A 13,811-nucleotide genomic window follows, 5' to 3' on the forward strand; every position below is an offset into this window, starting at 1 on the left:
AGGGGGAAAAAGGAGGGGCATCTGTAATACTTTCAACAATAAAGATACATTTTTTTAAAGAAAAAAAAAATCACCGTTGTTAAAAATAAAAGAGATGATTAAATATTAGGCAAAAACAGAGGAGATTTTAATAAAGTATTTAATAAAGGACTTAGTTAATAATGATGTATCAGTATTGGTTTATTAAATATAAAAAAATATAGCATAGTAGTGTAAGATGTTAATAATAGGGAATGTGGGCACAAGGTAAATGGTAATTCCCTGTACTATCTTTGCAATTTTTTGCAAGCCAAAAACTATTCTAAAAAAGTAAAGTTTAACTTAATAAAAGATAATGTCAGATAAAAACAAAGAAATGCAGGAGGGAATGAAGAAACAAAGAAAAGGATCGGTAAATGGGTAAATTAAATCTAAGTGAATATGGACTGTTAAGACAATAATATATTAGAGGGTTAAATGTGAAATTAATGTAAATGTAAACAACAGTACCAAAGGTGGAAAGGGGTAAATGGCATTACATGGCTTTTAGTCTTTACATTGTCTAGAAGTGGTAAATGAACTAATTTATATTAGACTTTAATAAGTCAAGGTAATCAGTAGAGTGATCACTAGAAAAATAATGCATAAAATATATGTAACTAACAAGCTAATAGAGCAGGGAAATGGAATCTTTAAAAAACACATGATTATTCCAAAGGAGGGTAAAAGAGGAGAGAAAATGAACATAGACTAAATGGGACAAATAGCAAATAAATAATATGATACTAGATTTAAATCTAAACTTATTAGTAATTACATTAAATATAAATGGGTTAAACATTTCAATTAAGTGAAAAATGTCAGACTGGGTTAAAAAATAAATAGAAGCTGCTTACCAGATATATCCCTTCTAAATATGACTACAGAAAGGAGAAGGTAAAAGGACGAAAAAGCTATACAAACACTAAATTAAAAATGCCAGTGTAGCTTACTAATATCAGATAGGCAGACTTTAAAAAAGAAGTATTACTAAAATAGAGAGGAATATTATAAAAAGTCTCAATGCAACAGGAAGATATTATAATTCTATATTTGTATGCACCTAATAAGCCTCAGAAATCAATACTACTACAAGGAAAAATAGAAAACCCATAATGATAGAAGACTTTAATACATGTCTCTCAGTGACTGACAAAACAAGCAGGAAAAAAGTAAATAAGAATCAAGAAAGTGAAAAGATGACCCACGAAATGGGAGAAAATATTTGTAAATCATTTATCTGATAAGGGAGTAAGATCCAGAATATATAAAAGATACTTACCACTCAACTATTAAAAGGAAAACAACCCAATTAAAAATGGGCAAAATATTTTAGACATTTCTCCAAAGAAGATATACAAATGACCAATAAACAGATAAAAGGACACTTTAGGGAAATGCAAATAAAAACCACAATAAGGTACCATTTCAAATACCACGAAATGGCTGAAATCCAAAAGATGAACAATAACAAGTAGTGGTGAGGATGTAGAAAAACTGTAACTCTCATACATTTCTAGTAGGAATGTAACATGGTACTGCCCTTCGGAAAACAGTCTGGAAAGGGTTTCTTTTTGAGGTGATGAAATGTTCTGGAATTTGATAGTGGTGATGGATGCACAATTTTGTTAAATATTAAAAACCACTGAATTGTAAAGTTTAAAAGGGTGAATATTATGGTATGTGAATTATATCTCAATAAAATAAGAGATTGAAGTACTCAGTTAAGAAATAAGACCTAACTGACATATGTAGAATCCTGTGCCCAATGACTACAAAACAGATATTCTTTTAAGTGCACATGGGGAATGTACTAAAATTAGCCATGTACTAGGCCATAGTATTAGTACTGAGCAAGCCTTAACACATTTCAAAGGTTTAAAATGACTCACAGTTTACTCCCTGACCACAGTGAAATTAAACTAGAAGTCAGTAACCAAATGCAAGTTTAAGAATCTCAAGGTGTCCAGCTGGTATGGCTCAGTGGTTGAGCGTCTACCCATGCACCAAGAGGTCCCTGGTTTGATTTCCAATCAGGACACGTGCTCAGGTTGTGGGCCACATCCAAGGTGTTGAATTTAAGTGATACACTTCTAAATTAGCCATGGGTCAAAAAATGTCACATTGGAAATTAGAACATACTTTAAATATTAATAAAAGCAATATATTGAAGCTTCTGTGATTCATTTAAAGCCATGCTTAAAGGGGAATTTATAACTTTTAATGGATATAACAGGAAAGAGGATGAAAACCAATGATAAAAGTATTTATACCAAAAAATTAGAAAACAAACAGAAAAATTAAACCTAGTAGAAAAAAGAAATAAGGAAATGATAAATATGAGAGGAAAACATAATGAAGTAGAAAACAAATGCAAAATAGAGAAAAAATCAACAAAGCTAAAGTTAGTTCTTTGAAAGAGTAATAAAATTGATAAACACCTTGCATATAGCAGGAAAAAGTGAGTAGCCACAAATTACTAAGATCAAAAACTAAAATTAAAGATTATCAGAGAATATTAGAAACAACTTTATGCCATTGAACTAGGTGAAATACACTCTCTGAAAAATCAAAGTTAAGACTGACACAAGAAGAAATAGAAAATATGAATTCCATTATTTATTTGAAAAATTAAATCCTTAAATAAAGCTTCCCCACTAAGAAAACTAGTCCCAGATGGCTTCACCATTAAACTCTCCAAAATGTTTAAGGAAAATCACTTTCTCAAACATATTTAACGAATAGATCAAAAAGGAATGCTCTGAACTCATTTATGAGGCCAACATACCCTTGATACCAAAGCCTGACAGGCATTTAACAAGAAAAAAAAAATTTACTGGAGGCCAATTTCTCTCACAGGCATATATTCAAATATCTTCAACAAAATATTAATATAAAGCTAATTTAACACTGAACAGTTGACCAATGTAATTTACTATATTAACAGAGTAAAGATTTAAAAAAAAACAATACATGCAGAAAAGATAGTTGATAAAATTTGAAAAGCATTATTAAAAAACAACTCTTGCCCTGGCCGGTTTTGCTCAGCGGTTAGAGCGTCAGCCTGCGGTCCAGAGAGAACCGGGTTCGGTTCCCACTAAGGGCACGTACCTCAATTGCAGTTTGTCCCAGGCCCTGGTTGGTCGTGCAAGTGGTAACCACTCAATGTGTCCCTTTCACATAGATGTTTCTCTCTCTCTCTCTCTCTTCCTCTCTCTCCCTCCCACTCTATCTGAACAAAAAATGGAAAAAATGTCCTCAGGTGAGGATAAAAAAAAAAAAAAAAAAAAAAAACCAACTCTTAGTACACTAGTAGTACACTAGTAATAGAGTAACTTCTTCAATCTGAAAAGGGCATTTATTAAAAACTTGCAACAAACATTATACTTAATTAATGTAAAATTAATACTATACTAATATAAGTTTCCAACTATTATCATTTCTATTCAAAGTTACACTAGAGGACCTAGCCAGTGAAATAAAACAAGAAAAATAAATTAATGGCATGAGGATTACAACAGGAAAAAACTGCCATTATTTACAGTCTACATGATAGTGTACATAAACAGTCTTTTCAATAAATGTAATGAATCAATAGGAAAATGCAAAAGGGTCTTCAGATAAACCATTAAGGTTTATTAGTGAGTTTAGCAAGATTGCTGAATTCAAAGACACAAAAATCAACTGTATTTTTATATACTAACATCAAATAACTGAAAAGTCACATTTTCAAATGATAATAAGTACTGATTTCAATCTAAAAATAAATAAAACAATCTAAGAACAGGTCTAAAGATGTGCAAGAGTGCTAAATATAAAACTTCAAACAATATTGAGACAAAAATACCAAGAAAAATGAAGGGCTATCCATTTTCATTGGTTGAAAAAGTCAACATGTCTAAGATTTCAATTCTTCTCAAATTTAGCTATATATTAAATGCAATCCCAATCAGAATACTATAGTTCAGTTTGTGTGTATAAATGTGTTTCTAGTCTGACAAACATATTCTGAAATGTATGTGAAAATTCTAAGAGCCAAGAGTATCCAAAACAATACTGAAGAACAAAGTTGGAGGACTTATATTACTCTATTAAAATTTACTTTTAAATCACAAACATTATGATAGTGTGGTGTTCCATAAGGATAGACAAATGACAAGCCCAATAAAACAAAAGACACAATCCAGAAATTGACCCACTCATATATGGACTCTCACTCTGGGTCAGGGGTAACACTGCAGAGCAAAAGGAAAGAATGTTCTTTTCAATAAATGTACCAAGTCAATGGGATCTGGGAAAAAATTTAACCTTGGCTCCTACTTCATACCAAACATAAAATTTCCAGATGAACTAGAGATCTAAATGTGAATGATAATGTTAATGATAATCTGCCAAGACTTTTTAAACATGAAAAGGCAATCCACAGCATGGGAGACAGTATCTGCAATATTTACATCCGAGAAAAAAGCTATTTCCGGGATAACTCAAATCAATTTAAAAACCAATAGAAAAATGAATCAAAGACTTGAATAGATATTTCACAAAAGTTTTAATGGCCAATAAAAATATAAAATGGAACTCAGCCCAGTTGCTGTGGTTCAGTGGTGAGCATTGACCTGTGAACCAAGAGGTCACTGGTTCGATTCCTGGTCAGGGCACATGCCTAGGAGGAGGGCTTGATTCCCAGTAGGGGGCATGCAGGAGGCAGCCAATTGATGTTTTTTTCTCACTGATGTTTCTATCTCTCGCCCTCTCCCTTCCTCTCTCTCTAAAAATCATTCTAAATAAATAATTTTTTTTTTTAAATAGAGCTCAAACTCAGTCATCACCAGGAAAACAAAAGTTAAAACCACAATGAGAAACCACTTACACACCCACCAAATGGCTCAAGCTGAAAAACTGTCCACCAAGTCCTGAAGAGGACATAAAGCAGCTGGAGCTCTCACACAGTACTGGGGGGAGTGTAAATAGGTACAGCCACTTAGGGAAGCGGAACATCAGTACTCTCTTACCCAGCTATTCTATTCACAGAAATACCCAAGAGAAATGGGTGCATTTGTCCTGCAAGACAGGTGTAAGAACATACACAGCAGCGTTATTTCCAATGGCCTCAGACTAAAAATAACCCAAAATCTATCACCAGTAGAATGAACAAATAAGTTGTGGTGTATTAAAAAAGAAAAAAAAAAGAATATGCTGCAGCAACGAAAAAGAAATGAACTATTGTTACATTAAGACCACAGATGAATTCATAAATGCTGAGAGTTAAAAACCAGAGCAATGGATTGCAAACGATATCATTCCATGTGTAAGTTTAGTACAGGCAAAACTAGCCTGTGGTATCACAAGTCAGATACTGATCACCTTTGGGCAGAATGGTGAACAGTGAGGAAAAAAGTAGGGGGGCTTCCAGGTTACTGTTAACTATTCTCTTTCTGACCCAGAAGGTAGAGACATAGATATGTTTCACTTTGGAGAAATTCATCCAAATACACATTTAAGATTTGTGTGCTTATCTGCATAAATTCTATATCTCAATAAAATGTTATCAACTGGAAAAAACTTCCGTAAGTATTATTAGTGCATATGGGGAAACGGGCATACTATGTTGTGGGTAGAAGTATAAATTGTAAATATATTTGAAAGGCAATTTGGTCATGTTTATGCAAACTGAAATGCCACATATATCTTTTTTAGTTTACTGGTTTTTTACAGTTATACTTCCCCATGTGCGCACAAACACACGCACAAGGATATTCACCGCAGCATTATGCTCACAGCTAAATGCCGGGGGCAGAGGACTGTTTGAATAAATTATGGGGCAGCTATACAATAGCATTCCAGTGTTAAAAACAAACAAACCAATGTTGAACCAATGTGGCCCAAATCCTCAAGCCTCTTCTGTGTTTACTGACACTGGAACGTCCCTTGAAGGACACACCAGGAACAAGCAATGGTGGCAGCCTCTGTGACTAGGCACCAGGAGAAGAGCCACGAGGGTGGGAGGAGAATCGCCCTGCTGTACCTTTTCCATTTCGGACCATGTCAGAGGACACATTCATTCATTCATTCAAACAGCGTCAGGCTGGTATACAGGAGTGAAAGGACCCTAGGATGCCAGACAAGGGCAGGTTTCAGGGGCCACCCGGTCCAACCCCTCGTTACGCAGGAGGAGACTGAGGCACCCATGCTCCACATCCTTCAGGATGTAAAAAATACATTATTGGGGAGACACCAACATCTTCCACCTGTGCGCAGATGAAGCTGTCAGGCAGCAACCAAGCCCTAGGAAATGTGTACAGGAGAAGCGGGCCATCTGGGGGAGGGTGCAGGTGACAGAGCGGGCAGAGGAGGCAATCACCAAGGGCCCTGCGTGGCATCCTGGGCAGACCGAAGGTGGGGGAAACCACCACCAACATTCTCCTGCTCCAAAGCTGGCTGACTGACCAGTCTCTCTTTTTAGTTGAATCTTAGTTTCCACATCCATCCATCCCTTCAATCCAGCCAGCCAGCCAGCCAGCCATCAGTCTTTACCCATGCCTAGTAGGCACTAGGCTGTGGCCCAGCATAAGGAATATAGCCATAAACACGACCCTTGCAGAGCTTATGAGTTATAGCACATACTGGCCCAGTTCACAGGTAAACTGGGGTGGTCTATCAATATGACCACTGACAAAGCTTTTTTAAAATGTTCTGTTGTAGTTTAGTGAAATGTGAATGTAGCACTGAAGCACATTTTCATTCTCTGTGCTCATTTGATATACATATTTCCAATTTCCTCCCCAATTTGTTGTGGTATAATTGAAGTACAATAAATTGCACACATGGAAAGTACGCAAGTTGGTCTGTTTTGACATACATTTACAAAACCATCATCAAAGTAGCCAATGTTTCCATCACCCCCAAACATTTTTTTCTCCTTCTTTCTATCCCCTTCTATCCAGGCAACCGCTAATCTAGAGAAAGTCTTTTTGGAAATAAAGTCTGCTATGACTTTGCTCTGTTCCTAAGAGGGCAGAGGTGAGGGAGAATAAAGAAATGTCAGGAATGAGGGAGTGTGGAGAGAGCACAGGACAATAGAATTCAGAGAAATGGAATTATGAGAACAGTGTTTTGGTATTTCACCCTCAGCAAACCTAAAAGAAAGGTATAATTACCCTCCTTTTATGAATACGGACGTCAGCCTCAGAGTGGTTAAAGAGCCGGCCTAAGGTCACCCCAGCTGCAAGCAGCACAGCTGGGACCCAGGTGGCCTGGTCCCATCGCCCACACATCAGCTGAGTGCTTTCCCTCCTGCCCCGACCCCCACCAGAACTGGCTGAATCTCCGAGGGCCTCAGCTGAGCCCCAGGCGTGGCCTGCCCTGTGTGCACAGAGCCCAGCTCTGTGTCCTATGGGACCCCCTCCCTTTGTCAAGAAGAGAGTTAGCAGGGCTCAGGGGCTGAGAACACGAATGTCCCAACTAACCTGTGGCCTGGCCAGATCTGGGGATCTGAGGCTGTGACCAAGAAGCCTCACCCTCTGCAGGGGCACTTCCCAGGGACATCCCCAAGCTTCAACACTCGAATAGGTCTCATGCTAGGGGTATTTTAATGTCAACTAAAACCAACAGAGTGACACACATGCACACACACACACACACTACATGTTTTGCTTTAAAAAAAATTACAAAATAATATGTAAATGCTTTATTCTCTCCCTGCCCCTCACTTATCATCTGGGATCTGAGGGTCAAGCAGGGGCGGAGGGGTGGTGAGGAAGTCAAGGGTGGAGTGTGGGGATCAAGGTAGGGGGATGAGGTAGGGATGAGATGGCTGAGAGAGGGACATAGTACTTGATAATTTAAATAGCCAATGATTTTACATTTGGACACATCCATACCAAACCACTATATCCAGGTGGCTGCAAGAATGTTCCAAGCCCCCTCTGCGCTTCAGCTCCACAGGAAGTGTGCGGTAGAGGTTGCAAGAAGCATCTGGGAACAAATACATTTGAAGAGGGAAGGCTTCCGGGGTAAAAACCCACAACGCCAAAGCTCACAGACCTCAGTTCCTTCTGGGGTGTGCATCCCACTTGATGGGACAAACCAAAGGGAAGACTCGTGGCCAGAATCTAGAGTGGCTGATGTTAGCACTACTAGACATCACGGGGGACGGACACCCAGGGTGCGCACACTGATTCCTGACTTGGTTTCCTCCTCTGCACAAAGAGCATGATGATCCTCAGCTCTTGAGTCTCAGTGAGGACCATGTGTGAGCAGCACCCAGTGCACACAGGCACTCATTCACTGGGGGGCCCTGGCTGCCCCACTGCCACCCTCGGCAGCACCCCTGAAGCATAGGCTGTCAGAATGAGGGAAGCTTCTGGGTGCTCTGGAAACTGCGTTGGCCTCAAAGTGCCCTGCCTGACCCCTGACTCAGTTGTGGTTTCAGAATGAATACTCTGTATGTGGACTCCTTGATTTCAGTCATATGGGGTCAGGATGGCCCCTAGTTCTGCATCTGGATTCCTTGCAACTCTTTGCGAAACTGGGGAGAGGGCTGCTGCAAAAGCAGAGGGATGTCCCAGTCCAAGGCTGGTCGGTTTCCTGCCCCCAGCCCCACGTCCTCTTCCCTCTGTCCTCCTGCTGGCTGGCAAAATCTGACCACCAAGCCTCCTTCTCCCAAACCAGAGAGAAGCAGAAAACCAGAGCCCTTCCCAGATCGGCTGGCTCCTTGGGGCTCCTGAGAGTCAACCAAGAGCCGACCATGTACACAGTCGTGGGCAAGGGAGAGGAACGCTTCAAACAGAAGAAGTGTGTGGGGGTGGGCAAGGCTGCTTGGAAGAAGCAAGTCACTCTTTGGTTTTTATTTAATAAATATGTAGTAGACACCCACCAAGTGCTGAGCACTGTGGGCAACGGGGATGTGGAATGAACAGAATATGGTCTTGGACCTCCAGAGGCTCACAGGAGAAAGCACATGACAGACACTATGACAAGGAGGAGGAGTCCCAGCACAGAAGGGGAATCGACAAACTGGGCCTGGCGAGGTTGGGGGTGGGGACGGGGGCCTTCATGCACGGCGGTGCCCACACGGGTCCTAAAGTGTGCTGTGGTGGCCGGGCACAGGTTCCAGAGCTGGCTGCGAGGGTGTACCCAGCTCTGTCAGTCACTAGTTCTACGAGCTTGGTCACTGACCCCTCTGTGCCTCAGTTTCCTCATTCTATAAATGGCATATACTTTAAAGGTTGTTGAAAAGAGTGAATGCATTGATACCTGTAGACACGTACAGAACAGTGTCGGCTACTAGATTCTGTATTTGGTAATTCTACTGTCTCGAAGGAGAAGCAGGCATTTAGTTGAGAGGAGGAGCCAGGGAAGGTGCTCCAGGCAGTGGGAACAGCAGGAGCAGGCAGGGAAGTGAGCGGCGCTGTGGCTCAGCATGGTCGCTGCCTGGGGGCACATGGTGACACGCGCCGAAAAGAGAGACAAAGGCCTGATGTGGCCAGGCTGTGTGCACCACGGACGGTGGGCTGGTCCTGTGACTGACTGAGGAGGACTGGAGGCTCGTGCAGGATCCGACTGGGGGGCGATCACAAGGCGGCCAGGCTGGAAGAAGTGAGACTGGAGAGCCCAGCGGGCAGCGACTGCGATGGAAGCGGGATGACGGGGTCCTAACCAACAGTGGCAGCAAGAGCGGGGGAGGGGGGGCCGTTGAGACCTGGAGGGGCCTGGATGCAGGATGAGGGACAGGCCAGAGTCCAGGATGACTGGGTCATCTTAGTGAGGGCCAGGAAGACTGAGCAGAGAGGGTTTGGAGGGGTGGGCGGGTAAGGAAGAGAAATAACAAATAGGATCTGGGTGCTGATCTGGGAGCTTTACAGAAATTATTCCCTTTAAATCTCACACTGCCTCAGAGAAGAGTGCTGTTACAATCCTCATTTCCAGCTGAGAGCCCAGGCTTAGAGTAAGCGAACACGTGCACCCCGGCCTGGTGTGGTTCTGAGCACCTGCGTAGGAACCCTGCTCCACGCTGACCTGCCCCAGGCGCCAGCCCAGGGGCTACTGCTTAGCAGAAGCGAGGGGCAGTTAGAGCTGTGGAGGGATGAGCTCGCCAGAGTGGATGGGAGCGAAAAGGGAGAAAGGCAAGGGCTGAATGCGGAGAGAGGGGCTCAGACATGTCCGGTCCTGGGGAGAAGTCCAGCAGCCAGGAAGCTCCCCTGGAGGATCCAGAAGGCACCCTGCGTTCCCTCCTCTCCAGCCTGCTTGGGGGCACCCGGCCCTGGGACTGGCCTCTTGCCCTTGGGTCCTCCCCACAGCCCAGAGAGAACAAGGCAGACAGCCTCTTCCAGAGCCTGGTGGCAGTTACATGACCTCCCGCAGCTGGTGAGCCAGCGTGCTTTACCCTCTGCCCCAGGCATTGGGAGGGGAGGGCAGAAGGGACTAGGCTCAGCTTCTGAAGACAAAACTAGGTACTCTGAGCGGAAGTATGACAACGCCAACCCACTCGGGGCTGTTGCGAGCCCCAGCTTTGCCTCCCGGTCCATGCAGACAGGGCTGAAATTCTGTTGACTAAACTTCTCAATGTGTTTGCCTCAGCCTCAACAGCCACTGCCCAGAACCCGTTTGGCTGTGTCACTGGCACAGGTGAGCTCTCTCTCTCTCTGACTCAAACACACACTGCTCCGTCCCCAGGAACCAGCTCCCTGAGTCACCCCAGTTCCAGCCAAACTCACCTGATTTCTCTCGACACCTCAACCATTCATCCAGCTAAGAGCTGTCAGTTAAGAGGAGCCTTGCCTGGTTCACTAATTCACAGAGTGAACTTCATAAATGACCTGGGGGGGGGGGGGTGTTCCCAGTCCTGAGGTGTCCACAGCACTTTCGTCTTGGGGAAAAGGAGAGGACAGGAAAGCAGGGGGAGTAAGACCCAAAGGAGGGGGGCATTGCCCTGCCCTTGACTGACACCCTCCTCCACTCTGTGTCCAATTACAAAAAGTGCCAAAGTTTGGTGCTACAGTGGAGACAGAAAGAGTGAAAATATACACAGAGAAGTGGGGATCATGTTACATAGAACGTGTGTCCTCAAAGGGACTTTGAAGATCATTCATTAGCCCAGCCCTCTCATTTACAGATGAAGAACTATTTGTCCTATGACTAGCTAGGGACATAGTGCAGGGCCTTCGATGTCCACTCAATTCCTACTTTACACAGACTCCGGACAAGGACTGGAAGAGGCTAATTTGCCCATGGACCCAACCCTACATCTGCTTCGGAGACTCCCCTGAGCTCACACCCCATCCTCTTCCTCAGGGCTCTGTGTCCCTGTTCCCCTCCTCTCCAAATGTAAGGGTAACTGTCAGCCCCACATGTTACCAACAGTGGCATCTGTGGCAGAGAACTAGAAAGATCTGGACTTGCCCAGGTTGCTAGAGTCGATAGGACACTGGGAAAAAACGTTACTGTGACATCTAGACAGAGTGGGCACTTTCCCGTCCCTTTACAAATACCCTGAACAACCCATGAATGTCCCAGGAGCACCTGCTTTGTGCCCAGCCCTGGCGGACCAGGAAATCACACACTTGGGCAGCTCATTTCTCCAAGTTCCTTTTTCTGCCAGACACAAAAATGAACAGCCCAAAGTGGGCAGGAAGAAATAAACCCAAGCGTTCTCATGCTCTTGATTTAAAACATAAAAATAAAAGAAATATGCCCACTGTGCAAATAAACAGAGTAATTCTACTTCCCAGCCAAATATTGATATTTCCTTTAAAATTTGGGCTAAAATATCCACACTTGGGCAGGGAGATATGTGTGGTTTGGGCCAAAAGCTGTTCTAAGTCATATAGAGCCATTAAAACTATGATTTTTCAAACAAAAGTTACAGATTTAGAGTGACTTTCTGAGCCCAGAGTTATTTTGACATTTCAGAAAACAAATCATGAGACCAACGCTTCACCACATTATGTTGACAACAGTGTCCAAAATAGTTGTACTATCTTTAGTGTTATTTTAATTGATTTATAACTATATAATTTATAATTAAGCAAGTAATGTTTAATTATTTACATCTCTATATATTTAGTGTTTTTAAACAGCTGTATAGACATAGAAGAATGGACCAGTTATTGTCACGCGTATGGCAGATAATGTCAAGTGCCCTTTCCTGGAATTCTCCCTAACTGAATGTCGACTGTATTCATCTCCCAAAAAGCTTGTGATCTGAATCAGGTAGACCACGCTGAAGGAAAGGTGACATGGCACAGGTCCCACAGCTTTTAAAGCTGTCAGTTAAATAACCCAGATGGCCTCCTTCTTCAGTCATGGCCAGCAGCTCAGCCCAAGACGCTAACTGATTCCAGTCCAGAATCACATGCCCCCATTTTTAATACTCTTGGCCTGACTCCCCTTCAAGTTGTGACGATGCTTTCTAAGTGGCAAAGCTGTGCCTGGACCCTGCCTGCACTTCTTGTTAAACATTGGACCAAGAAGCCCCAACTTCAAATTCATTGCAGAAAAACCGGTATTCGTTTTAGAAGCATTACTCAGCTCACTTGAGTGAGCTGAGGGGGTAGATAGGTGCCTTCTCTAAAAGGGACAAGGTGGCCCTGGCCAGTTTGGCTCAGCGGTTAGAGCATTGACCTGCGGTCCAGAGAGACCCGGGTTTGGTTCCCACCAAGGACGTGTACCTCGGTTGCAGTTTGTCCCCGACCCTGGTTGGGTCGTGCGGGTGGCAACCACTCGATGTGTCCCTTTCACATCAACGTTTCTTTCCCCCCCTCCCCCTCCCACTCTATCTGAATAAAAAGGACAAGGTGTCACCAGCTAGAATTGCCTATAGAGATGATAAAGGCAGGAAAGACTGGATCCCAACATTCTGAGCACCTCTTAAATAGCTTGGGGGCAAGACCTCTTCTCAAGGTAACATCGTATTTACTAGCAAGAAAATAGGAGCCAATTGGAAAATAGTTTGAGTTGTGCAAAATTAATAGCAGTTGACCTTGATTTGTAAAGCTGCATATTAATGGAGATCTGACCTTAGAAAGCTACTGGAGGCAAGTCAATTCCAGAGACCCTCTGAGTTCCTATACATAGAAAGGCAGTACAGCATTGTGCTCAGGCCAAACTGTAATTTGAATTTCAGCTCTGTCCCCTAACTGTGCCACCCTGGGCATGTAATTTACCTCCCCTTTTCTTTATAAAATGCGCAGAATAATGGTACTTATCACATAGGGTTGTTTTAAGGATAGAATTACATTTATATGAACAAAGATCCTAAGATAATCAGTAGCACAAAGAAATCACTCCATGCTGTTACATGGTCAAATCTATTGATCCTTCACCAGCCTATAAGTTCCAGAGGGCAAGAATTCTCATATGGTCTGCTCAGTGCCGTATTCCCAGTATCTAGACCAGAGCCTACTGCACAGTAGGCAGTCAACACTAAATGAATGTAATGGCACAGTAAGAAGTCCAATATGGATTTATTGTACCTACAGTTTTAGAAGCAATGAGAATTTCCAAATAGGCTTTAGCTCAAATTACTGTAGTTTTTTTTAAAGAGTATTGTGCTAAGCTTGGGACAATTCATTGTAGGAAGTAGGAAGGCGATATTCACTGAGTTCAAAAGAGAGTTGAGCTTCTTATTCTGAGCAGGATAGAGTAATATGGACTAGATTTACATTCCCAGCATCATCAACAACAACAAAAACTGGGGGGAAAACCAGTTTACTGACTTTGAGTATTAGGCAATGCGGTCAGGGATCCCTAGGTGATGAGAAACAAACAAAAGGCGCACCATTATTGCCCCACTT

This window comes from Molossus molossus, unplaced genomic scaffold, assembly GCF_014108415.1.
Source record: "Molossus molossus isolate mMolMol1 unplaced genomic scaffold, mMolMol1.p scaffold_m16_p_15, whole genome shotgun sequence".
Lineage (NCBI taxonomy): Eukaryota > Metazoa > Chordata > Mammalia > Chiroptera > Molossidae > Molossus > Molossus molossus.